This window comes from Aquarana catesbeiana, linkage group LG03, assembly GCF_042186555.1.
Source record: "Aquarana catesbeiana isolate 2022-GZ linkage group LG03, ASM4218655v1, whole genome shotgun sequence".
Taxonomy (NCBI): Eukaryota; Metazoa; Chordata; class Amphibia; order Anura; family Ranidae; genus Aquarana; species Aquarana catesbeiana.
The window spans coordinates 520,735,043-520,762,471 of NC_133326.1; the positions used below are offsets into that span (position 1 = coordinate 520,735,043).

The 27,429-nt window shown below is 46.3% G+C and overlaps 1 protein-coding gene across 2 annotated transcripts in view; it reads right to left on the bottom strand.

Moving 5' to 3' along the window:
* The window catches only part of LOC141132615 (NAD-dependent protein deacetylase sirtuin-3-like), an 86,921-nt gene extending 65,042 nt beyond the window's left edge, over window positions 1-21,879 (bottom strand). The window contains exon 1 of one of the 2 annotated variants that reach the window (XM_073621212.1): window positions 21,808-21,879. The gene's annotated coding sequence lies outside the window, so the exon portion shown is untranslated. Of the gene's footprint in view, window positions 1-21,643 lie in introns of both variants that reach the window. The other variant, XM_073621211.1, reaches the window with a different exon arrangement.
* Window positions 21,880-27,429: the final 5,550 nt, after the last annotated feature.

Genomic DNA, 27,429 nt, shown 5'->3' on the forward strand with positions numbered 1-27,429 from the left:
TCCCACCAGAATGCGCACACCGCATTCAAAAATGCACTGGGTGCGTGATCTGGTGTCAAGGTGCAGGTGTCAATATTCTTGACGACATCTCAAATGCAGATTGCCAAAGCAGCGCTGTACTGCAGTACCATGCAATCTGGCGCAGGCATATACGATTTGGTGCGCTGCATTTATGAAAAAGTAGTTTGAAATGTACTCATTTTTGTGCGATTCAGTACGATTTCAGCCCATTCAAACCAAAAATAAAATTAAAATAAATAAATTACAAAAAAAAACAAAAAAAAAAAAAAACAAACAAACAACACACAACACATATCACACTGCACTGAATAGCACTGGAATGCAGACTGTTCCTGTGCAAGTCATGTGTGAACCGGTTCTGAAGGAAATTGTTTGGGCTGGCTTGGCCCAAACAAACTTTTTAAAGCGGCAGAAACATGACGTTAAGCTATAAAATGTTTGCATAGGGTTAGCAAAGCACAAAGGATAATCTGTATTTTGATAAACGTGCCAGTTCTTTCTACAACCTGGTGTAATGATTTTGTCTTGTTTATAATATACTACTTTCTAATTTAACATGATTTCTTTTACCAACCCCCCCCCCCCCCTTCTAATCCTAACTGCATTTAAATGTGTTTATACAAGTGCAGAGTGTACACACAGCCAGGAGACCTGATGGGACCAGCACAGTAGGCCAGAAGCTACCGCCCTGCGACCTTTCATGAGTCAACAAAGTACACAGACGGATACTTACAACAGAAAGTGTAAAAACCAAACACTGTCACTAGGATATCAGAGAACTATGGCAAGGAGACGTCAATCTGCTCAGCTGCCAATAGTGTATCTGATTCACCATGTACAGAGATAAATTCTGAACACATTTAGGTGAAGGCACTCCTATTTACTTCGGTGTTGAGTGCACAAAAAACCAATATGTATTCTACATATTTTTTGAAAAAAAAAAAAAAAAAATCCCAAATAAGCGTATATTGATTGGTTTGCGTAAAAGTTATAGCGTCCTCAAACTATGTATTAGATTTATGGACTTAATTTTTTTTTAAATTGTTTTTACTGGTAATGGCGGCAATCAGCGATTTTTAGCGGGACTGCGACATTTGAGCGGACAAATCGGACACCAAGTGGCACTTTTTGGAGGACCAGTGCTGGGGGGGGGGGGGTGTTTAACAGGGGCAATCAAAGGCTTAAGTGTGTTCCCTGGGAGTGTTTTCTAACTGTGTGGGTGATGGACTGACAGGAAGAACACAGAGATCGATGTTCCTGCTTACAAGGAACAGAAGATCTCTGTGTACTTCGATGTCATAACGGAGATCTGCCTAGTTTACATGGGCAGAACGGGGATCTGCCTCTCTGTGGAGAGATCGTGGGTGGCTGGTGGACATCAGGTCCTCCGGACCCACTGACTGGCTCCCGCTCCATGCAGCCGGCGCAGGCGTGCTCACAGTATCGATTGCACAAAATGGCGTACAGGTACTTTGTGCAATAGAGCCACCCTGCCTCAGTATATAGTGGGTGGTTTTTAAGTGGTTAAGTACAGAGGCTGCATTAGTTTTCTATTCCATTATCTGCAAGTACAGAAAATGTCTGTTGATCTTGGCAGAAGTTTGGAGTCCTTATAGCCACTTTGTTCTGAACTAATATCATAAAATATTGCTGTCTCCTCCTCCCTGAGAGATGAGAAAAGGGGGAGGGTGTTTGTAGTTCAAATCAGGAGAGAAGCCTAGGAGGACAATGCACCTCCTCCCTAGATATAGTCAGTGAGAGTTGTCACTGTAGGACAGGGAGAGCGTTACTGGCAGGGTCACCAGGGGGAAAATGCCTGAAAGAAAAAAACTGATTCAGCCACCATATCTAAGGACTGGGAAGCTGCAAAATATTATATTTACATGCTTTAAAGGCTCTGTAAAAGGGGTTTTCCATTTTATTGGTAGATGTTGACAATAACTCATTACCTTTAAAGGTTTAAGAGCTCAGGTGCAGAGTTCCAACCCCAACCACCCACCCCAGTCATTGCAAAGGTCTTTTCACTCCCTGTTGATTTTTTTTTTCCAGGTATTTTAGGTTATAGAAAATCCATCAGGATTTAGATTGCCCCTAGAGTTTCATGGAGAGTGAGGCTTTAGGGACCCCCTAATCCTCCTGGGCCCTCTTCCAATCTTGTCCCCGGGTGTGTAGTCCAGTGGCAGCTGGTGGTTTTTTTTCGGGGGGTGGGGGGTGGCAAACAACCACTCACCACCCCGAGCGGCACACAACTACCCCCCCCCCCCCAGGCAGCGCATAACAGCTCGGCTGGGCTCAGAGTCCTCTCCTCCATGGCGACAGGTGGCAGGCAGCGTGTAGCAGCTCGGCTGAGTCTTGTCCTCCAGGTCGGCTTCCAGTTCCTCCCCTCCTCCTAGGTGTCCAATAGGATCGCCTGTCCTTTTGGCCAATCAGGTGACCGGTGTCAAAGCCAGCTTCCTGATTGGCCATGAGGAGGATCAGTGTTACAACAGCGAATGTACATTCACTGTTGTAACACACCTGGGTGGGATCAGAGCGCACTCTCTGCGACCCAAGCCCACCCTATATCGAAGCCTATTAGAGCCTCTGCCTCTAATTGCTTAAATAAAGCCAGCCTCCACATTAGAATCCATGTGACGGTGTCCTGAAAGGGGCCGCATGTATGGATAGGGGAGGTGGCATCTGTGCGCCCTTAATGGACGGGCCCCCCCTTGTTGTAGTCCCCAACTGGGGCTCCCTCCTGTAAGGAGGAGATCTTCTCTACTCCACCTTACTAGTGTGGAAGCTTGGAGAATGGGGGTTATTTATCCTGTCAATTGGTACCTTTAGGCTACTGACTTTCTACATCTATCTTGATCTCCTGCTTTAATGTACCCCTGCTGGTAGCTGTATTACCTGGCATTAAAGTGGCTACATTAAAAGCTACACATTTTTTTTTCCTTTTTTGTTCTTTTTTGGGGGGAGTACTTTGTCTCAAGTACATCGAAAAATGTTTTGGTTACAAGGACACATCACAATAATAAGCTGCCCACAGTGGCAATACTAAGGCTTCATGCACACAAGGCCTTTACCAAGCTCTCCTAGATGCTTTTCCTCCCGGTAGAAGCGTTTTCGCAGAAAAAACATTTGACGCTTGTAAATGAATATAGTGCGTCAAGCGTCATTCCATAATAAAATTATTCTGGCCAATGAAATCAACGCGCAAGTGCTAAAATGCATCTAGCGATAATGCACATTTTAAACAGGTTTACACACATACACACACCCCAAGTGTTTTCCCTGCTGAAAAGCCGCTGCTCTTGGACGCGCTGGCAGTGGGGGTTTCTGCTTCTAAATGTTGATGTGTGCATGGACACATAGGCCAACATGCAGGGGTGTTTAGAGGCAGGAAAAAAAAAAAACAAAAAAAAAAAAAACACCCCACACACCCCTCTAGGAGCAATGTTAAAAACGTTCAAGCCTACATTTTTTACATACACAGCTGTGTTGTAGAAGTAACACTTTAGTAGTTATATGCTGGCATGTGACTGTTGTGTGACAACTGCCCATCACACTGTAGTGAGTACATAAAACTTCTCCAGTTAACAAAATCAACATTTTCAATTTGATATCATTCTTAGAGGTGATAAAATACTGTAATCTGTTCGTACTCGAGCACAGGAATTTGTGTGGCCATTTTTCTTTTCCAAACACAGCCTTTATTGTGTCTGCATTTTAATTTTCATACAATCTGTATTTTTTATGCGTTGGCAAGCACATGTATACAGTAAATGAAAAGGAATTTTTAGATCAATCAGAAAGGACCACACTGCCATCTAGTGGTGAACTAAATGATTAAAATCTAAAAAACAAAAACAAAAAAAAAAAAAAACAAAAAAAAAACCCCCTGTACATCTAAAAAGCCGTAGATAACATTAAAAAATTGTGCACGCTCATAAAGAAGCGACAAACTACAGTACTTAAAAAAAATCTACATAGGCGATGCTTTAAAATGTTTTTACAGGTTACCAGTTTAAAATTAGAGGAGGTCTAGCGCTAGAATTTTTGCTCTTGTGGCAACGTTCACAGCAATACCTCACATGTGCTGCGAACACCATTTACATATGCGTGCGCGACTTGCGTATGCATTCGCTTCTGCACACGAGCACAGAGGGATGGGGGTGCTTACATTTTTTTTTTTCTTTATTTTTACACTGTCCCTTTCATTTTTTTTTTTTTTTTTTTTTTTTATTACTTTTATTTTTATTACAAGGAATGTAAACATCCCTTGTAGTAGAAATAAGGATGACAGGTCCTCTTTATGGAGAGATCCCAAATCTCTCCTTTACCAGGAAAAGATGATTTTTTTTTTTTTCTTTTTTTCAAAAGAAGTTTTTACTTTCACCCTAGACTGGAAGTGACGTCATGTTGCTCCGGCCCTCCAAGACCATAGAGGCAATCAAGTCTCTCAATGCCTCTGTGACCAGTCAGCCGCACCCCGCTGGATCCTTGGTCGGGTGCGCTGGTGAAAACGGTAAGCAGTTCGGGGAGCTTCGGAAAGTGATCAGTGCAGAGTTTATAACATGACATCAGAAAGGTGAGGGGTCACCCGGTTTTGTCACTGGCCCCACCCTTGCCTATATAAGAGCTGTCAAAGTGAAGAGAGAGCAGTTGGCGGGAGGTCTCTTATGGAGGCAGAGCATTTTCCACTTTTGCTATTTTTCGGGTCCATCGGGTGGCGTGATTGACTGTGGATTTATATTGCGGTACAATTTTTTTTAAGCTTTTCTTTTTTACTAAAAGGGCTTGTCAAAAACGGTCTCTTTTTTTTTTTTCAAGTAACGTTTTTATTATTTTTCCGTTTTTGCAGTACATTATGCAGTAACAGTTGGCATTTGTAACAGTAGTACAATAATGTTGAATTCTTGTATACAGTGTCAATAATCAAATGTCATATTCCAATATTAAGGTTTTGCAAAATGCCAGTTAAGTGTCATCGTCTTCCATTTACTATATTTACTGGCAAGTTTATAATCTTACTGTAATAGCAGAATCATAACTTAGTTATCTATGGCTATGAAGTCACAGGTATGTATAACATAAAGAAGAAGAGGTGGGTAGTAGAGAGAGAGGGGGTTAGAGAGGGGGGGGGATATAGTAGGTATATCAACGGTGGTGTTACCTGGTCATGGTGGGTCCCCCCGGAGGTGCCATAGCTCCCAGACCCTGTTATGTGCTTCCAATGTATCTTGTATTCTAGCTGTCATCTTTTCCATCACTTCTATGTCCTTTATTCTAGTGTACAGGTCCTCAGCAGAGGGGGGTAAAGAACGCTTCCAGTGTAGTGCTATAAGGCATCTTGCCGCCGTCAGTATGTGACGTACCAGTTTTTTATATGGGGTAGGGAGTTTAGGCGGCGGTAGGCCCAGTAGGAAGAATTTTGGGGAAGCCTGGATCTGTATGTCCAGGAGGCGTTCCAGTAGTTGCTGGACTGTGGACCAGTAAGGAGTCAACAATGGGCAGCTCCAGTATATATGTAGGAGGGTGCTCCCTGGCATCTCCAGCATCTATCGGAACTATTGGGAAATATGGTATGGAGAACATCTGGGGTCATATACCACAGGAAGAGGATTTTATAGGAGTTTTCTTTGTATAAAGAACACATTGAACTCTTCGCTGTTTGATTCCAGATTATCTGCCATTGCGAGATCGGGAGTTCCTCCCCAAGGATCCCCTCCCATTTAGTCATATACAAGTGTTTACCCTGGCTGTCCTCTGAGAAGACGTTCAAGATCTTGTATATGCTCGATATGAGCCCTCTCTGATTATTGCCCGCCAAGATTGTTGTTTCAAACGCTGATGGTGGTGAAAATTGTAGGGTGGGTGTAATAGTGAGTGCATAGTGCCGGATTTGTAGATACCCGTAGAGTGCCTGTTTGGGGAGGTCATGTTTAGTTTGTAGTTCACCGAATGGCAGCAGTTTCCTTGTTCTAGGGTCCACCAGGTTCCCATAGTGGAACAAGTTCCGGGCTGTCCAATGATGTGACATTTGGTAGGTTAGACTATCCGGCACTTTGGGGTTACAGATAAAAGAGGTCAGGAGCGATCTATCTGAGGAGAGACTATGTTTGGGGGCCGGAGTGCGCCACAGCCGTCTCAAGTGGGACATGGGACCCAGCATACGCTCAGGGGCTACGTCCGCATTCGCACTCAACAGCAGGTTATTTGGATGTATGGGAGCAAGCCATAACTTTTCAATTTCGGTCCATTTATTATAAGATTTGTGGGTATACCAGGAGGCTATCGCTCGCAATTGAGCTGCGTAATAATATTTAATAATATTAGGGAACGCCAATCCCCCTTCATTGCGGGATGCCATCAGCACCGATCTCGGGACCCTGTGCCTTTTGTAATTCCATGTGAAATGTAATAGATCAGATTGGAGTTTTTTCAGATGGGCAATCGGGATTGGTATGGGTAGTGTTTGGAAGAGATATAAAAGCCTTGGGAGGATAGTCATTTTTATTGAGGCTATTCGACCTAATAGAGAGATGTGGTGCTTTTTCCATTGGGTCAGTGAGGATCTTATAGATCGGAACAGTGATGGGAAATTTTCTTGGTATATGGTACTAAATTTGGGTGTAATAAATATGCCTAGATATTTCAGGGAATTTATTTTCCATGTGAATGGAAAGTTAGATTTTAAAAGTGAGACCTCGTTAGGAGGGATGTTAATTGGGAGGGCCTCCAATTTTGATGCATTTATCTTATACCCTGAAAGCGCGCGAAAGCGATCTAGTTCTGTTTGCAGGATTGGAAGAGTGATATGAGGTTGAGTCAATGAGAGTATGATATCATCTGCAAAGAGGGAGATTTTAAACTCTCTCCCTCTAACTGATACTCCCCGTATGTCTGGGTTTCTCCTAATGGATGCGGCTAGGGGTTCGACGCAGAGTGCAAATAGCAGGGGCGAGAGTGGGCATCCTTGCCTGGTCCCGTTCGCCACTGAGAATGTAGGGGATAATGCAAAGGGGGTCCTGACTTGGGATGTTGGGCCTGTGTATAAATGTCTGATCGCCTGTAGGAAGGGACCTCGAAAGCCCATGAATTGTAGAGTGGCAAATAGAAAGGGCCATCCCAAGCGGTCAAACGCTTTTTCTGCGTCTAAACTGAGCAACAATGCCGCCTGGTGTTCTCTATTCACCACCTCCACCAGGTCTATAATTTTTCTGGTATTGTCGCCAGCCTGACGCATCGGGACGAACCCTACCTGGTCTTTATGGACCAGTGAGGGGAGAATCTGGTTTAGGCGATTGGAAAGTAGTTTGGTGAAAATTTTAAGGTCAGAGTTCAGTAATGCAATGGGTCTGTAATTGGTGCAGAGGGAAGGGTCTTTGTCTGGTTTAGGAATTAAGGTGATAAAAGAACGGTGCATGTCCGGTGGTATATCGGCCTTGTGAAGAAAGGCATGAAAGACCTTGTTCATATGTGGAAGCAGTATGGGGAGAAATGTCTTGTAGTATTCGTATGGGAATCTGTCGGGTCCCGGGGCTTTATGGGACGGGAGGGATTTAATGGTCATCTCTATTTCCTCATCCGTAATCTGTGTGTTCAGGGTCAGTAGGTCGGAGGATGTTAAATGGGGAATTCCACTGCGTTCTAAGTATTCTCGCATTTTGTTAGACAGGTCGGGGGAGGGGGGATTGCTAGGTATGTCTGGGTTATTGTATAAGTGTTTATAGAAGTCCGCAAAAACCTGAGCTATTTCTTTGGGGTGGGAGACTATATGCCCCGATTTATTTTTAATCTGATGTGGTGTCTGCATGTGGAATTTGTCCCGCAGTTTGTTAGCTAAAAGGGAGTGTGCTTTGTTACCTTTATCGTAGAATAATTGCTTTAGTCTTGTCAGTGCTTTTTCTACCTGGCCTAAAGCGAATTCCTTCAGGGTTGAGCGAAGGCTAATGACCTTCCGAAGCAAGGATATGGAAGGGGTGGCTTGAAGTTTGCGTTCAAACATTCTAAGGTCCTGCTCAGTTTTTAGCTTTGCGGCTAGGGAATCTTTTTTCATTGCGGAGGACAAGGCTATGCATTTACCTCGCAGGACAGCCTTGTGGGCCTCCCAGAGGGTGGTTGGTGATATATCCGGCGTGTTTTCAATGAAGTAGTGGTTTAAGGTGGTATTTAGTTCGACTTGGGAAGGGAGGTGTTGAAGGAGAAATGTGTTAAACCTCCAGTTGTAGGGTTTACGGTTGGGATTGTCTAGTTCTAGCTCTAGTAGAATCGGGGCATGATCCGACCACGAGATGGGAAGTATTTGGGCTTTTCGTGTAAGTCTGAGTGTGTGGTTGTTAACAAAGAAGTAATCTATTCGGGAGTGTGTATGGTGGGGGGCGGAGTAAAATGTATACTGCCGATCTCCTGGGTGAAGGGTCCTCCAGGCATCAAAGAGCGCATAGCGTCTGGAGATTTGTCGAAACAGTCTAGAGCCCCGAAGGACACCTGGTGGAGATACCTTGGAGCCCACCACCTGGCGATCGACAGTTGCTGATTGTACAAGATTGAAATCTCCCCCCACCACTAAGACTCCGGGGGCTGACTTGAAAATACGCTTATATATTTTCGAGAGGAGATTATGTTGTCCAGTGTTAGGCGCGTATACCACGCACAGCGTGATAGGTTGTGTATGCCAGTGCCCCTGTAGAATGATAAAGTGGCCCCTAGGGTCGGAGTAATGGTTTGTGCAAGTGAAGGGGGGTTCCCTTTTTGAATAATATAGCCACTCCTGCTTTTTTTTGGGTGCTAGATGAGATGTACACCTGCGGGAAGTATTTGGAGGCGAATGCGAACGAGCTTTCCTTATTGAAATGTGTCTCCTGTACCATTATGACATCAGCTCCCGACTGTCTGAACTCCCGCAGTGCCAGATGCCTTTTTCTGTTGGAGTTCAGGCCATGTACATTTAGGGATAGTATCTTTGCCATCTAATTACATGTGGGTAGGTGTGCGTTTGCTTACCTAGTGATGGAGCACCAGGGCCTGAGGACAGAGGACCAGGAGCCGACACCATCCGGGAGGAAACCAGGACCGTTCACCCACACCGCTGCGCGAAGTTGATTCCTACAGTAAGGGGAAGAGGAGGGAGAGGGCTGGGAAAGAAAAAAAAAGGTTAAGTAAGACCAAGTGGTGATAGAACGCATACATTAGCAAACTATAAGTGGCCAATAGGCCTAAGTAACACGGAATCCCAAGTGTCCGTCCGCCGGTCGCTCTATTGGGGCGGCCGGGGGGGGGCCACCAGGGGATCCGTAACCAATGTAAAAATATAAAACACTTATATAACTTCCTGAACTAAAAATCAGGAGTGGGGGGGGGGGGGGGGGGGGAGACAAACGGTAATGCGTCTACTCTCTCGGAGCCCGATCACAGCAAGCCCTTGGTATTTATGTGAACTGTGGCGTAGGGGCAATTTGGGGGGTACTGAGCTAGTATGTTTGACCAAATGTTTAGTCCTGGGCATGATAAGTCAGTACGTTAAGTTAATCACGTCTTGTAGCTTGGTGTGGACTGTGGTAGAACAGTGATGTTGATCAGCTTCTGGGTTTGGCAGGCTTGCGGGGTATTTCTGGGTTTCGAGGCCGGTTAGAGGAAGATACTTTCTGCCAGACTGTAGGCGGTGATGGGGAGATGGTTACTAAGTCCCATTCCGGTAGCTGAGGGGGTTGTATTTCCAGGATGTTGCAGAATACTCGGAGATCTTCGGGGTATCGCAGAACTGCGGAGGTTTCCTGTAGCTTTGCTGTGAGAGTGAAGGGGAAACCCCATCTATAGGGGATTGCTTTGTTTTGCAGCTCATGTAACAGTGGTTGAAGAAGTCTTCGTTTCTGTAGGGTGATCCAGGACAGGTCAGGGTAGAGCTGAATTTGTGTCCCAGCAAAGGTGATTTTGCGTGTTATTCGTGCTTGTCTCATGATGGATTCTTTGAGGGGGTAAGAGGTGATTCTGCAAATGATATCCCTTGGTTTTGATGCGGGGCCTTTAGGTCGCAGTGCTCGGTGGGCTCTGTCCATTTCTATATGTTTCGTAGGGGGGGGGGGGGTCTCCCAATAGGTTGTTGAAAATGGTTTGCAAAGTGGTTTGCAGGTCTTCGCTGCCCTCTGGCTCCGGGACACCTCTTATTCGGATGTTGTTGCGGCGCCCCCTGTTGTCCAGGTCTTCTATGTGCCTTTGCATATCTCTAAGGAGAGAACGGTGCTCCGTTCCTTGGAGCTGTGTTCTGTGGACTGCTAACTTGGTTTCCTGGATCTCCTCCTCCGCCATTTCTACTCTATCTGCTAAATGTTTAAGTCCCGTTTGGAGGACCTGGATTTCAGAACGGCAGGTTGATTTGACATCCTCTATGAGTTGTTTGAAGTCCTGTTTGGTGGGCATCGCTTGGAAATAAGCGTGCCATGAGGGTGGTATATATTGGTCATGCATATGGCCCACTCGGTGGTCTGGTGAGGCTGGTGCCGGAGGGGGGGAGCGTGGGCTAAATGAACCCGCCTCGGGTGACCGATGGGATCCTGGAACAAGGGGATCCCACGGTTCAGTCCACATCAGGGCCTGCGGCAGTTGGGGGGGTCCCTCATGGTGGGTAGCTGTTGAGGAACATGGGGGGGTGCTGGCCTTTTGTGCGTATGTGAGGATGTTAGAGGGCAGCTGTTTAGAGCCACCATTGTCTCCGGATCTGGAAAGTCTCTGCGTCTTGGGTGGGGGGGAAGACGCTGCCATGGCCCATGGTGTCCCATCCTCTCCCCCTGGTGTGAGATGCAGCTCCGCTGATGGGCGAGCGGGGCCTGGAAGGGGTGGAAAGTCCTGGGAGAGAGCTGACGGTGTTGGGGATAGAGGAGACTGGTCCTGAAGGTAGGGGTCTGATGCTGCGCGTAGCAGCCATGGAAATGCCGCCGAGCACTGAGTATAGTGCTGTGAGGAGGTGGGTGGTCCGGATGGCTGCGGTGCACGTGTCTGCCAGGCCTGGGGGTCGGGGGAGGTAGATGGACTCACCGGTCCTATGTGTGTAGCTGGAGACACCGAGCCTGTCATCGCTGGAGAGGATTCGGCGTGCGCTCGCTGCTGTGTGGGCTGCGGCTGTTGGTCTCGTGGAGAGATCTGTCCTCCCTGTGCCTGTGTGATCGGCGCCATCTTGGATCCTCCGGCCGGAACGCTCTCTTGTTGGAGAAAGAAGGAACGGAGGTCCGTAGGAGGTCCCCGGAGGGGGTTGGGATGTACCCCTGTACCTTGAGGATCGGGTGGTCCGCGATCTGCCCATGTGGGGATGATTTTTCGACCCCCAAATTGCTTATATTGCCGCGGGCTGCTGGAGCTAGGAGATCAAGCGTCCATCAAGGTCGGCTTCCGGTCACGCCCCCCAAAAACGGTCTCTTATTGTTTTTACTTTGACACTTTTTTGGTGAAGGGTAGGGGCGGGATCTGGGGGCCTCCTTAAAGGGGGCTTCCAGATTTAAATAAGCCCCCCACCCATAGACCCCGCAGTTTAAATGAAACCTTTTTTCTTTAGAATTGTCATTATTGCTGCGGCATGTTCTATAAAACTTGTACAGCTGCGCCACTTTACAGGCAGACTAAGGGGACCCCCCAGGCACGATATTTAAAGGAATCGTTCATTTTTAATGTTTCACTTTAAGCATCAACCACTTCAGCCTTGGAAGGTTTGGCTGCTGAATGACCAGGCCATTTTTTTGCGATTCGGCACTGCGTTTTAACTGTCAGTTGCGTGGTCGTGTAACGTTGTACCCAAACAAAATTGACGTCCTTTTTTCCCATAAATAGAGCTTTCTTTTGGTGGTATTTGATCACCTCTGTGTTTTTTTATTTTTTGCGCTATAAACAAAAAAAAATAAATAAAAGTCTCCTCAGTTTAGGCCAATATGTATTCTTCTACATATTTTTGGTAAAAAAAAAAAAAATAAATTTATATAGCAATAAGCGTATATATACACACACACACACACACACACTATTTTGGGACCATTTAAACAGGGATCAGTGCTATAAAAATGCACTGATTACTGTGTAAATGACACTGGCAGGGAAGGGGTTAACCACTAGGGGGTGATGAAGGGGTTAGGTTTGTCCTAGGGAGTGATTCTAACTGGGGGGGGGGGGGGGGCTACCTAGGATGTGAAAGCGATCACTGCTCCCGATCACAGGGAGACTTGGGAAATGCCTTGTTTACATATGCATCTCCCGTTCTTCCTCTCCACACCACAATCGCGGGCAGCCAAAGAACATCGAATTTCAAAGCGGCAAATTTAAAGGGACGTACCTGTGTGCCCATTTGCCTGCCTGTGCCATTCTGCCAATGTACATCTGTGTGCGGCAGTCGACAAGTGGTTAAAATCACTGCTCCTTTAAAAACAATAGTTTGTTATAATAATAATGTCCCCCTAGGGCAGTGCCCAGGTCCCCGAACACTTTATGGCAATAACCTTCATATAAACCTTTAAAATGAGGATTTTTGATGTTCGTGTTTCATCGACTTTAACAGAGTTTGCCTGCTTTTTAGAACTTTTTGCCTGTTCAAGGTGTTCTGGTGTGAACCGAAACGGGGGGGGGGGGGGGGGGGGGGGTGTTTGGCCGATCCCTATTCATCAGCAAGAAAAAAAAAAAAAAAAAAAACAAACACGCGCGCGCACACATACACACACACACACACACACACACATCCCATGGTTACAAACAGGTTATTTATGTTTCCTGCCATGGGCTCAGCCACAATGAAGACTGACAGTTTTGTGCCGTAGCTGCAAACAGGAGTGTAAAATCAGCTGTGTCTCCTAAACTCTACACTAAAAACCAGGAAGCACATTCCCTTATAACGTCACTAAGGCCCCTATCACACGGGGGCGGCATAGCGTCAGTCTTTGGCCGCTAGCGGGGGGTAAAACTGCCCCGCTAGGGGCCAAATACCGACGAGAAAGGGTTAAAAACCACCCCAAAGTGCTGCAGAGGTGCTTTGCCAGCGAAATACTGCGATGTCCCATTGATTTCAATGGGCAGGAGCAGGGAAGGAGCGGTGTATACACCACTCCTTCCCCGCTCCGAAGATGCTGCTAGCAGGACTTTTTTCCCGTCCTGCTAGCGCACCGATCCGGTGTGAAAGCCCTCGGGGCTTTCACACTGGAGAGACAGCAGCAGCTGTCTCGGGTCGGTTTGCAGGCGCTATTAGCGCAATAGCGCCTGCAAACCGCCCCAGTGTGAAAGGGCCCTAAAAGAAATGCATTCTCATTGGTTAACAAAAATGGATTTGTAGGAGGATTCTGAGGGCTATATATTCCTCCTCCATCAGATCCTTCGTCGGATCATTTCTGGGTTAGCCACACGTCACTTCCGGTCTTCGGCTAGCTTAGCAGTAGCACAGTCGGCTGCAGGAATCTCGTCCTTTCCCTCTCCCGGTGAATGCGGTTCCGCTAGGTGCGGGTGGCATCTACGGAGGGCCCGCTTCAGATGCCACCCGTCCCGCTCAGGTGCCGGCCTAAGCTCAGCAGGGGGGGGGGGGGGGGGGGGGGGGTTTCGATCCCAGGGGACCTTGGCTCAGGGGGCCTGTCATGGATGTTGCTGCACAGCGTTTGCTGCCCCAATCACTCCCCCTTGTGCTGCAGAGGCAGCGGATGGGGGTGTCCGCATGTTGCAACATTTGGCAGGCAGTACTGCCTGCTAAGCGTTGCCCATTCACCTGCTTAGGGCCACGCCGCTAGTGCCCGGACACCATGTGCAATACACACACACACACACATCAGTGTGGGTCTTCAGGGGTTTAAACAGGCTGTGTGGTTCCAGGAACATTCATATCAGCAAGCCGGTCATTTCTGAATGCCGTTCTGTGACCACTCGCATTGTTTGTTCCAGAGGCGTAACTAGAATCTTCAGGGTCCGATGCAAGAAACCATGAAGGGCCCCCACCATGGGCGTTGCTACTGTAGGTCTACAAAAAAAATCTCAGGCTAGAGCCCATAGCAGTGAAGTAAAGAAGGTCATACGCACATACATTTTATATATATATATATATATATATATATATATATATATATATATATATATATATATATATATATATATATATCTCTGAGTGCGGATCCGCCCTTACATCAGGGTCCCCAGAGAACCCCTTCCTTACATCAGGGTCCCCAGAGAGACCCTCATACATCAGTGTCCCCAGAGAACCCCTTCCTTACATCAGGGTCCCCAGAGAGACCCTCATACATCAGTGTCCCCAGAGTGCCCTCCTTACATCAGGGTCATCAGACAGCTGCCCCCCCCCCCCCTTCTAGAGGTTCCCCTGTACCTGTCTGGTCTCCGCTGTCTGTGTATCTCCAACCCCCAGCTCATCTCTGGGGGGGTGGGGGAGGCGATCGGCATCTCCCCTGGGGCTTGTAGTTCTCCTTCCGAGTGTATACAGTGGAGAGGGGAGGGGCCTCTGACCCGGAGCATGTATTTTAAATGTACAAGCAGAGCGACTCATTTCTACATTGGAGAATAAAAATGATACATTCCCGGGCCAGAGGCCCCTCCCCTCTCCACTGTATATACTCGGGAAGAGAACTACTAGCCCCGCGGGAACCATAGAGCTGCCGATCACCGCCTCCCACTCCCCCCACTGCATCCCAAACTGACAGCCAGAGGTGCAGGGGGAGATGCTGGGTCTTGGGGTCCCCTCACATCGGCAGAACGGCAGGGCCCAGTCGCAAGTGCGATGGCTCCAACCTTAAAATTTTCAGCCACTGGTTTGTTCTATTGGTGGGCTTGAATCCTTCACTTTTCCGTCCGCTTCTCCCGGTGTTTCTGGGGTGGTGGTGGTGGTGGGGGGGGGGGTGGTGATCGCTCCTCTCTCCTTGTGCAGTTCTGGCTTCACGAGGGGGCCGTCCGCCCGCTTCTCCCCGTCATGGTGCTCCTTACTTCACAGTTTGGTCATCTGCTGATCGGAGCCAATCATACACAGGTCAGGACACTGCAATACTTCACTGGCCGCATGATTGTTTCTGCTCGTTGACCTGCCAGGTAGTAACAGAGCAGCCATATGGCCCCGGGACCCTTCCCTTCAAAGTCAGGCCAGCAGAGACCATCCCCTGGATCTTTCTGGGGGGGGGGGGGGGGGGGGGTTCCTTTTCCATACTTGCCCACCATTCCCCCGGTGCCTGTAACATGTTGCGCTAGCAGAAGGTGTGAGTGGGCTGATGCTGCTGAGGTCATAGTACAGACACCCACCACGAGCTTGATCTCTGGCGTTCTGTGGATTCTGGGTAACAGATGGCCTGCTCCAAAACATCAGCAGGTGCTGTCATGTGTTCAGTCACTGCATGCTCAGTCACAAGCGGGTTCCAGTTGTAGCAGGTCAGGCACAGTGGTTCGGTCATGGTATTTTCCTGTCATAGCGGTTCTGTCACAGTGGGTTCATAACAGCGTTTCCTGTCACAGCATTTTCCCGTGTAGGTTTCATTCATAGCATTTCCTGTCCTAGCTTTTCGTTCATAGTGATTTTTCCTGTCGTAGCGATTTTCCTGTCACAGCATTTCCATTGTAGCATTTCCGGTCGTAGCTTTTCGTTATAGCGTTTTCCTGTCATATCGATTTTCCTGTGAAGCTTCATTCGTAGCAATTTTCCTGTCGTATCGATTTTCCTGTTGTAGCAGGTTGTTCGTAGCATTTTTCTGTCGCAGGATTTTCCCTTGTAGCTGTCATTCGTAGCATTTCCTGTCATAGCATTTAGTTCGTAGCGGTTTTTTCCTGTCATAGCATTTTCCTGTATAGCATTCATTCGCAGCGATTTTCCAGTCGTAACATTTTCCTGTGTAGCTGCATTCGTAGCGTTTTTCCTGTCATAGCATTTCTGTCGATTTCCTGTTGCAGTATTTTCCCGTGTAGCTTTCATTCGTTGCGTTTTCCTGTCGTAGCGTTTTCCCTGTGTAATTTCATTCGTATCGATTTTCCTGTGTAGTTTTCATTCGTAGCGATTTTTCCTCTCGTAGCAGTTTTCTGGGTAGCGTTCTTTCGTAGCAATGTCCTGTCGTAGCTTTTAGTTCGTAGCATTCCTGTCAGCTAGTTCTCACATCCAGAGTCTGTCACGTCTACGGATCCATACGGGCTGAGGTTTTGTTTTCAAATGTTTGACCACAATCTTCTTACCCATGTTACATACTTCATACAATCCACGTTCATTTCATTACAACTGTACGACTACCCACCACGGTCTGTGGGTACACCAGCCCTGAGGGTTTCAGTTGCTACCTGTCTCTTATCTGTCGTAGCATGCCTGTCGTAGCATTTCTGTTAGCTAGGGCTCACATCCAGGGTCTGTCATGTCTACAGATCCATACAGGCTGAGGTTTCGTTTCTAAATGTTTGACCACAATCTTCTCGCCCATAACACACGTTCATTTCATCACAATGGCTCGACTACCCACCATGGTCTGTGGGTACACCAGCCCTGAGAGTTTCAGTTGCTACCTGTCTCTCTTATCTGTCGTAGCATTTCTGTTAGCTAGGGCTCACATCCAGGGTCTGTCATGTCTGTCTACGGATCCATACGGGCTGAGGTTTCGTTTTTAATTGATTGTCGTCCCACAATCTTCTCGCCCGTATACCATACGTCATACATGCACGTTCACCAATACACCTTTACTACTACCCACCACAGTCTGTGGGTACATCAGCCCTGAGTGTTCATTTTTAATTGCCTGTCTTGGCGCTGCAGGTTGCTCGGGCTCGCTTACTGCATACACTAGGGTGGTGTTGTTATTAGGTTCACATTCACGCGTTGTTGGTCTTGTCATTTCTGCACCTACATCCTCCTACTTATCAAGTACGAAGGGGTGTTGTTCATGGGTTGGTTGTCCTCTTTTCTCTAGTTTGTGTTTCCTTAGTTCAGGGCATGATGCGCATTCCGGAAGCAACAAATTCGCATTCATCTCTCCATCGTCGCATGAGGGTTCAGTGCATGGTAGCACCCCATCAGGTAGGGGTGGGACCATACCAGACTCATTGCTGAGTTTTATCTCTGGTGTACTCCTTTACCGGCCTCAGCTGGGGGGGGGGGGGGGGGGGGGCAGTATTTTTAGGTTGTTATTCCCAACTCCGTCCCAACCTCTTCCATCCACCAGCAGTACATGTTTCTATGCAGGATTCTTAACCCAGTTTCATGCGGTACTTAATGTGCTCTTACGTCCATGCCATAATTGTTAGACAGGATGGAGGGGGTCATAGCCCGCTCGGCTGGAGTGGAGGTGTCAGCTATGACCCCAGCTCCGGCTCTTCTCCATGCACCTACAGGCGATGTTGGCATTTCTTCACTGTGGCATGTGGAACTAGGGGCTAGCCTGGTCTCAGGCAACCGATCTAGCCTATGGTTCTTTATCTAGAGTATTCCGAGGGCTTCTACCAAGGGTGGGTAGGTTTCATAGGTTCATGTCTCTGGCTTTTCGCTGCATATTGCCTCTGCGTTTTGGCCATCTGCCAACACTATCAAGTATCTATCAGGTGACCAGCATTTCAGGCCCCCACAAACTCCTGTTAGTCTGTCCAATTTTTGCAACTCACCCTCTCAAGCCATGACAAGGGTAGTCAGGGATGTTCTCTTGGCACGGCTACCAGTTACTGGCCAGGTTTCGTGGCGTTTCAGACTACCGGTCTCCTACCCTTGACTCAGTTACCAGTTAGTGCTCTAGGCAATTCCCTTTTGCTACGCTCACAACTTCTCCAGGTTTAGAATAGAGGGACAAGCTAGGGGTTCGTGGTCATTTCTGTACCGCAGGCACGGTATCGGATTTAAGCATACGTCCTCTGCAATATTCCTCTCGTCAGCTCTTTCTCCCTTCCCCATACTTTCTCTCACCATGAACAGTTCGTTCTCATGTCCAGGTTTACCTTCCTTATTAGGCTCATCCCAAACCCTTTTCTGGATTTTCGTCAGGATCGTCGGATCATTTCTGGGTTCCCACATACTTTTATTTCATCATTTACATTTCATTCATATTCATTCAGGGTATGCCCTCTTTTAGGCATACTGACCAGTCAGGCCAAGGCACACCTCAGGTCTTGGTAGTTAGGATTATCACATTTCCAAGTGAAGACTGACTACAAATCTGGATTAGCTTTCTATAAAACAAAACAGAGAAACTGGTCCAGGAGGGGGGAATCGTGGAATACTGTCTGAATCGACTGACCGCAAGAAGAGGATGAAGTTTGCAGGAGCAAGGAATAAGGCAAGAATATCTGCAATAGTGTACCATTGTGACATCAACATCTGTCAGTGGACAAGTTACTAGGAATACAGCAAGTATATCACCCAATGCCTAATCTCTTTGGCAAAATGAGCTGTTAACACTTGCAGTAAGGAGGGGGTGCAACTGCAAGGATAAATGTTTTTTGTCCCCTGAGTTTAGTTTTAGTCTGTGTTCACACTATTGCGAATTGCCTCTTGGGGGATCAGGAAGGAATTTTTTCCCCTGCTGTAGCAAATTGGATCATGCTTTGCTGGGGTTTATTGCCATCCTCTGGATCAACTGTGGGTATAGGATTGTGTATATGGGATTGTATTTTTTTTTTTTTGTTGAACTAGATGGACGTGTCTTTTTTCAACCTAACTATGCAATTATGGATGTGGGTTTCTCCGCATTCAATTCGCATGTCAGGGGATTGTGACCGGCTCCCTATGAAGCCGGTACACACGTCTCCGGAGTGACTCCGGTGTGAATTGCACAGGAGCCCTGTGTGTCTGCTGGTCCGTTTCAGGTCTGAATTCAGACAAAAAGTTCAGACTAAAAATCGGACCTGAACTGGTGAACGGGGGACGCACCGGACCCCTGCTGTGAGCCACTCCGTGCGGCAGTGTGAACCCAGCCTTAAAAGTTCACTTAAGTAAATATTTATTTTTTTGAGCCTGTAAAGCATTGCACCAGTGATCAGCAAATCACTGGTGCCATGCAGGTCTCCTGCAGATCTATCAGTGCATCTGTGTGCCTGTACATCCTATACATGAAAGCAGATATACTGACAGGAAGAATCCATGAACTACCACGGGGCTTGTAGCTCATTCACACACAGAGCTGACAGCTGCGCTGATTTCAAACAGTGGGGTTTATTTACTAAAACTGAATCTATTATTATTTACTAAAACTCAGAATCTGGTGCAGTTGTGCATGGTGGCCAATCGGCTTCTAACTTCAGTTTGTTCAATTAAGCTTTGGCAATAAAACCTGGAAGCTGATTGGTTTCTCTGCAGAAGTGAGCCCGATTTTGCACTCTCCAGCTCTAGTAAATAAACCCCAGTGACAGCTAGTACTGGGAACTTCTCCCTATACTGCTGTACAAAAGGTATTGTCCAGATCATCAGGTGAAGACAGAGGGGGGGGAAAAAAAAAAAAAAAAAAAAAAAAAGTGATGCAGCCACCACAGCACGGTTAAGCTTAAGCTGTAATATTACATTTTAAGTTTTGGGTTTAATACCACTTTAAAATTTTGGAAAGAATAGCACTTATGTCAGGTTTTTTTTTTTTTTTTTTTTTTTTTTATTATTATTAGGGCTCGTTCACACCTGCTTTCTGAGCAGTGATATGCATTTGGATTGCTCTTCAGGAGGGCAGTGATGAGGCGTGGTACAGCTCAGCAAAGGGGTTTTTACTGCGCTCAAGGCAGCCGTCAGAAAATATTGGGCCCCTTACACAGCTTTAGCCCTGCCCCCCCCGAAATAAATATATATATATCTCTGTAAACACACAAGTCCCCTCCATGTACACAAACAGCCTTCTCCCTTTCCTTCACTGCCCCTACTTGAAATCTTCCTACCTAGTCCCAGCTCGTTTTCACAAAGCTGAGATGTTGCCGACACAGAGACGTACAGTACAGGCAGCTCACTCGAGGGGTGTACATGCACATAGTAGCCAGAGGTGGCAGTAAAGAGCTCAACGTCTGAGCTCAAATGACACAGAGCAGCAGAAGCTGTGAGATTGTTTCTATAGTGCACAACACGGCTCCCCTTCACCCGTCCTGCCTTCTTCTGGCCCAGGCAGGCCCCTTACAGTTGTACATCCCCCCCCCGATGGCAGCCCTGACTGCACCCTGCCCAATTGCAAGTGCAAATGAGCCTTAATAAGGCTGACCAGGACCTGAGTCAGGAGGTGAGGGAAATTCTCAACAAGACTACAACAGGTTCTGAACAACCCCCACTTTGTACAAAAAAAAAAAAAAAAAAAGTGAATTTTACATCAAAAATGGAACTTACGTGGTAAACTACACCTGAGTAGTCTATTGGCACCAATGTGTTGTGGTAACAACCTTCATGTATTGGGATGCCATTAAAAATGAATGGCAGCGCACAACAGTGCATTAGTAGCACTGCTTAAGGCCCAATTCACACCAATGCATTTTTAGTGCTTTTTGCACTACAGAATGTGGTCCATAGGAAACCATGTTAAATGGACTGTAGTGCAAATCTGCAAAATGGGGGGGGGGGGGGAGCACTAAAAAGGCATAGGTGTGAATCAGGCCTTAGTGGAAAATACAGCATGCATGATCTTAGATCTGTCACGGCATATTGGCAGCCCAATCAAACGAATGGGCTGCCTTATAATAATGCATTTTAAGGTATCCCAACTGATGAGAACAGCATGAAGGATCGTGTGGTGGGCTTTTGGTTTGCTTAGTTAAACCTACAGTATGTTTATCAACGCACACACAGCATTGGAGCCTCTCCAAATGGCAATTTCTAAGCTGAAGGATCAAACTCTTTGGAAAAGCTAGACATGCATACAGAAGTATTTTCATAGAGGATACTGCAGATTGACACTTTTCTGCCACAGTTTTGTGCACATGTACTGGAAACGAGTTGGGGGAGGGGAAAAAAAAAAAAAAAGTATTGCAACTGACCAGTGTATTTCGGTTGCAACTTGGATGCAGTTCGCCTATTCTACTGGGCCATAATTGCACGGGAATCTAGGGTTGCCACCTCATCCCTTTAAAAACTACTAACTAAAATGACACAGGTTCTGTGGCTGAATAAGGGGATAATTAAACTCACTTGGTGCCTTATCTGCATTAAAAATTAGCCTTAGCACCTGTGTAATTCATGTGGTCGGGTTTAAAGGGATGAGGTGGCAACCTTCCTGGAATCACACCAAACTAGTACAGAAACCTTTTGCATAAATCGCACCTTGCTGAGTTGCAATGAGAACAGGCACCACTGAAGGCCTGGTTCACACCTATGCATTTTTTCAGTGCAGAAGTGCACTACAGTCCATCTGACATAGCTTCCTATGGGTTATGTTCACATCTGTGCTCTTTCCACAGGTGTGTTTTTAGGAAAGGGCCAGGGACTTTTTTTTTTTCCTGCAGCAGGTTTTATTTTTGTTTTCATAGACTTCAATGGAAATGCATCAAAAAGGCAGTGCTTGCGTTTTTGATGCATTTCAGCTGGTTTCTCCCACAAGGCAACAGACACCCCCCAAAAACACATCAAAGATGTGAGAAAAAAAAAACAAAAAAACACATACATCAATCACAACCTGCTTAGGTGTAAGCCAAGCTGAAAACAATGCCATGCAATTCTGTCACATATGAAATAGCACTAGTGTAAAAAGAGCTTTAGGTTACTCACACTAGATTAACAGACTTTTCAGCTCCTTACTTATTCAACATTCCAGCCACAGAATATTCAGTTAGTGATAAATCTGCAAAATTGCAGCCATAGATTGTTCAGTTAGGGACAAATCTGCAACATTCCTGCCATAGATCGTTCACCATCACACACATCCAAATTACCAGGAGATCCAGCACCAGCAGCAAGCAGTAATCACTCCCTTCTCTCCTGGGCAACCACAACCAAGCCAAGTCAAGTCAAGTCCATAGGAAACACGTCACCCAGCTGAACAGGCTAAACCTGTATCCTGTTGATTAATTAATTAGTATCCCATCATTCACTAAAGCTGGCCATAAATTATAGAATTTTCTTATACAACTTTCGTTAAAATTTACCAAAACCATATAATAGGAGGTCAAACCTAACACTTTCAATTTGTATGCAATCAGGCAGGCCCTTGCACTACATAGCTGAAGGTAAATCTAAAGAAAAAATTGAATAAGAAGATTGTATGGCGTGTGGCCAGCTTTACATAGGACATGTTCTTTTTTTTTTTTTTTAGTTCTCTCCAGCCACTTTCAAGAAAAGTAATTGCACTATGGAATATTTAGTGATTTTTGTTCATGCCATCCCCTACAGTAATATGAAAATAGGAAATTGGGAGAAAGGCCTCAATGACCCTCATCTGGTAGACCATATAGGTCTTGTACCTCATTCTAATCAATGATATACAAAATATGGACAATAACAACCTAAATACAAGGGCTATAATGGTACTCAATTTTTGTAAAAAGTATCAAAAATATTTATTATATAATTAATATTGCACATGTATACATATCAAAATACATACAAAACACACAAAAGCTGCACATAAAACATAAACAAAATCTTCTAGTACTCCTTGAATACAAGTTCTTGGTGGCTCCCCTATGGTCCATAGGGTGGCTCCATAGGGAAACCATCCAAGAACTTGTATCCAAGGCGTGTTAGGCCCCTTTCACACAGGTGGACCGTCTAGGTCCGCCTGCCAGTTTTTTAGGCGGACCTGACGGACGCTCCATACAGGTCTATGGAGCGATGGATGCCAGCGGTGACATGTCCGCTCCAATCCGCTAAAGTGTGATGGAGGAAGACCCTACTTTTCCATCCGTCTGCGGATCAGATGAAAACGGACTCTACGGTCCGTCTTCATCCGATCCCCCATAGAGGAGAGTAAGGATGAGCTGGGGCGTGTTCGCATACAGCACCTGCCCAGCCCGCGAGGAAGTCGGCACTGCGCTAATCACAGGCAGTGAGACATTGTCCCGATCTATGCAGCCGCACATTGGGAAATGTCTCACTGCTTGTGATTAGCGCTGTGCAGTGCCGACTTCCTGGCGGGCTCGGCACGTGCTGTATGTGAACACGCCCGAGCTCATCCTTAGAGGAGAGCGGCACTCTGACAGATCGGTCCCTGCACAGTGTGCAGAGACAGACCTGTCATCTGCCTGCTCAGCGGGGATCGACTGAGCGATCCCCTGCTGAGCAAAGCTGAGCCCATACACGGACACCTATGTGTGAAAGGGCCTTTAGATGGTTTTAGTTTTATGTTTTATGTGCAGCTTTTGTGTGTTTTGTGTGTTTTTTGATAGGTATACATGTGCAATTTTTATTATATAGTAAATATTTTTTGATACTTTTTACAAAAATTGGGTACCGTTATACCTCTACAGTAATACTAAACAAAAAACCAAAAAAAAAAGGACAAGAAAAGTGCAGCTGGGTAAAATGACAGCATCTCCCCGGGGCTCATTCACACCAGAGTGTTGCAGTAAGGCACCCAGGTGTACCTGTGTTACACAGCCGCAATGCAAGATGTGGGTTGTGGTGCACTGCAAAAAAGGCAACATACACTAAATTTGTGTGTGTTTAGATTTATTACAGTGCGTTCATTTTAAATGAGCTGTCTAATGCAACATGCCCCAATGCGCCTCCCACATGCACAAATATGCAGGTGTTGTTAAGCACTGTGTCTTAGAGTGAACCAGCCACTGCACTGCAAGGATACAAGGCATTATGCCCATGAACTGCACTGGAATAGCTGCCCAATGCAGTCCCGCTGCATCTGGTGTGAACACTGTTGCTGTGGATTATTGTGCATTGCGTTAGGATAGCCTCATTATTTTAATAGACTACCTAAAGCACCAACATGCATCACAAAGGTGCAGGCAGCATTTTTAGAAAGATAGTTTGCAATTCAGAACAAAATGCCACCACATTGATTAGCACCCGTAATGGTGTGAACAGGCATCAATGCACCAACACACACCATCACTGGTTGGCTGGCTTCTGTCAGACAAGCATGCTGGAAAACTAGCATCCGACTGTCTCCCTATCAGCACTCTCAGCCAATCGCTGAGAGCACTGACCAGAGTGTTCTGGCGGGGGGGCGCCCCCCTGTCGGAACACAATAGCTCAACAGGGGAGATTGATCTACTGACATCGGATTGCTAGTACAGCAGCTCCAATCTGAGCTGTCGTTTTTTTCTTCATTCAACCTGCTGGGTTGAATTAAAAGAAAAACTATTAGTGTGTACTAGGCTTTAGTCTAGTTGTAAGAGTTAAGGATATAAGAGCCAGCGTAGCTTTAAGGGGTATTGTTCTCACCATGCTCCTGATCTGGCCATTCCTTCCAGTCTTAGAGGTTGGAAAGCGCTATTTGTAGGACAGTAAAGTTACTGTCCATTTTGTTGGAGTTAGCATTGATCGGAGTGCACCATATGCACCCATGCACCATACCCCTCCCCAGTTACAAGTTTTACTACAGTCAGTTATCATCAACCAGCAGCCCTTACAGGTGTACCGGTGCAGGTGTATTTTTAAGTATGCCAATGTTCTCTGTAAGAAATTACTTGTTGAAATTATAACTTGAATGAGAATTAAAATCTAATTTTATTTTACTTTCTTAATTTTCCAAAAAACTGTGGCAAAAAAAATGACAACTTCATAAAACTCACCATTCCTCTTCCTAAATACCTTGGAGGGATCATTTGGGTGATATTTGTACTGTCCTGGCATTTTATGGCCTAAATAAATGAAATAGGCATCAGAACGTCAGGGTTGACAGATTTCACCTATACTGTATATATACAATCGTTTGTAGACTCTACAAGCACAGACTAAGTAAATAATATACATTTATTTATGGATTGTAGCATAATACACTTTGGCCTAAGTCCTAGTGCACACTGGATGTTTTTGCAGCTGCTTCTAGGGGCATCTGGCATTGTTTTTCACCTGCCTCTAAACTCCTCTGCATGTTAGCCTATGTTTCCATGCACACTTACTGCCCATTCACACAGGGGCAACACGACTTGCAGGCCGAATCACCGAGGCGACCTGCACACGACTTCAGCGGCGACTTTCAAAACGACTTCTGTATAGAAGTCAATGCAAGTCGCCTGAAGTCGCCCCAAAAATAGTACAGGAACCTTTTTCTAAGTCGGAGCGACTCGCGTTGCTCCTATTTGAACGGTTCCATTGTACAGAACAGGACGCGACTTGTCAGGCGGCTAAGTCGCCTGACAAGTCGCCCCTGTGTGAACCGGGGCTAAAGGAGGTGTTTACCAAAACTGGTGCACACACAGTCTGGTGCACCTGTGCAAAGTAACCAACCTATGTATGTCTAAAGAGTAAATTGTTAATCACAAGCTGATGGCTAGCAGGTGGGATGCAGCGTGGTGCAGCGGCAATAGCACACACAGTCCCAGTGCAGTGAAATAACTTGTATTGAAACAAATACAAAGTTCACAAATAACCCAGTGGGAATGCAGCGCAGCCAGGAACACTCATGGTATGTAGAGAGCAGGTTTCAGCTGAACTGACAGTGTTTGCAGAGAGGGGCAGAATGCAGCCTGGCCGTCTTGCACCCAAGCAGGCAGTTGTCCTTTCGCCCACTAGCACTTTCCCTAACATACGGGGTACCTGTCCCTACTCTACCATCTCGCAAATGCGAGCAAAACCCAGGACTCTAAAAAGGTTGTGCCTGACCCAAGATGGCTGCAGGAGTGACATAGGGCTACAGCATCTAATAGGATAGCTTTCGCCTACAGTGGAGAAAGCAGACTGCACCTGCCTACAGGCAGCGTTAACTTTTTGTCTTGTTGACAATGGTTGCAGACAGCTATTCAAACTTGACAGGGGTTCTAATGCCTTCCTAATCCATCAGTGACCCCAGAACTGTGATTGCGCTGTCACTGACAGCTTGCGGTCAACTACCGATGATTAAAAACCAGTAGACCAAGTTACCAATGATGTCAACACTAAGTAGCCAATCATAGTGCCACATGATTAGGAGACCTTCCTACCCACTTCATGACCCACTTAAAGGGGCTGGCACTGGGCATCAGCAACAGGTAAATGGAGTCCTGATATACTGAATAGCCTTTGTAGAAAATATTACTTAGATGTGTAATATCTTGTATACCCACTAGGGGGAAGCATAGTATATGAACAGAGAACATAACTGAAACGTTGGCTCCATAGATCAGTGTTTTTCAACTTTTTTCGGTCAAGGTACCTTTTTAAAATTATGCACAATCTCAAGGAACCCCATTCTTAGGCTACTTTCACACTGAGGCGCTTTGCAGGCATTTTAGCACTAAAAATAGCGCCCGCAGAGTGCCTGTAAAGCTCCTCTCCTGTCACCCCGAGTGCTTTCACACTGGAGCAGTGCACTTGCGGGACGTTAAAAAAGTCCTGCAAGCAGCATCTTTGGGGCGCTTTAGGAGCAGTGTATACACCGCTCCTAAAATGCCCTGCCCATTAAAATCAATGAGCAGCGCAAAGCGTTTCGGCAGCGGCGCTTTGTGGGTGCTATTAACCCCTTCATCGGGAGCTAGCGGGGGTTAAAAGTGCTCCGCCAGTGGCCAAAAAGCACAGCAAAAACATCGGTAAAACGCCGCTTTAAGGCCGACAACCCCCCCCCCCCCCCCGATCCCCAGTGTGAAAGTGCCCTAAAATGTAAAAAATTAAACTGATAGTTTAAATCTACATGTACACTAGTCTACCCTGACTGTGGCCACGGGAAAATGCAAAACACTGCAAACACGATTTTGCGGCAATTTGCTTCTAATTTCAGTTTGGTCAATTAAGCTTTGGCAATCAAACCTGGAAACTGATTGGTTTCTATGCAGAGCTGCACCAGATTTTGCACGCTCTAGTTTTTTATTCTCATAGTCTTTTATGGAGGTGAGTTTAGGAGCTTTGGCAAAAAACAACGGCAAAGGCTCCTAAAATCAAGTTCAAGAGTTGCTAATGTACATGAAGCCTTACATGTCACAGCAGGATCCACACATGTAGGAGTGTAAGCAGTGTATGTACCTGAATATGATCAGGTATGAGCTACTTGCAGTCCCTTCAGGCTGGGTTCACACTTATGCGAATTGGATCCGGTTTCTCTGCATCCAATTCACATGACAGGAGAGTGTGACCGACTCTCAATGGAGCCAGCTTCACACATGGAGCGCACTGCAGAAGGGTCCCAATGCATCTTTGGCTCAGTTTCAGGTCCGAATTCAGGCAAAAATTTAGTCCTAATTCAGACCTGAAATGGTAAACGGGGACGCACCGGACCCCCTGCTGTGCCCCACGGCCACACATAGTGTGAACCCAGCCTTACAGTGGAGCTCAGACTGCGGGAGAAAAAAGAAGCACAAGGAGCCAATCAGCTGTTCTGCAGTGAAAGAAGAATGCTGATGTGAGCGAGAAGAGAACAGAGATACAAACACATAATCTCATCAGTCTGCTGCTTCTATTTTGAC